At 59.2% G+C, this 201-nt stretch overlaps 1 pseudogene; it reads left to right on the forward strand.

Moving 5' to 3' along the window:
* Positions 1-41: 41 nt before the first annotated feature.
* Positions 42-201, forward strand: part of LOC119594555 — a 22,937-nt pseudogene continuing 22,777 nt past the window's right edge.

Here is a 201-nt window from a genome sequence, read left to right on the forward strand (position 1 = left end):
GAGTCTTCTCGCAGTAGTGTCAAGGGTAAGGCAAAGGCACGCCAACGGGGTAGGGGGGGTTAGGGGTGGGTAGAGGGCAAGCCATGTATTGCCGTCTTGCCCGTGTGGGGCATCTTGGTCGCCTGACAGTAGTGCTAGCGCTGTGGTTCGAGGAGGTACGCCTAGTTAGGAGCAGCTCTGCACAACGGTGAGTGAAGAGCG

Source organism: Penaeus monodon, chromosome 34 (assembly GCF_015228065.2).
Source record: "Penaeus monodon isolate SGIC_2016 chromosome 34, NSTDA_Pmon_1, whole genome shotgun sequence".
NCBI lineage: Eukaryota > Metazoa > Arthropoda > Malacostraca > Decapoda > Penaeidae > Penaeus > Penaeus monodon.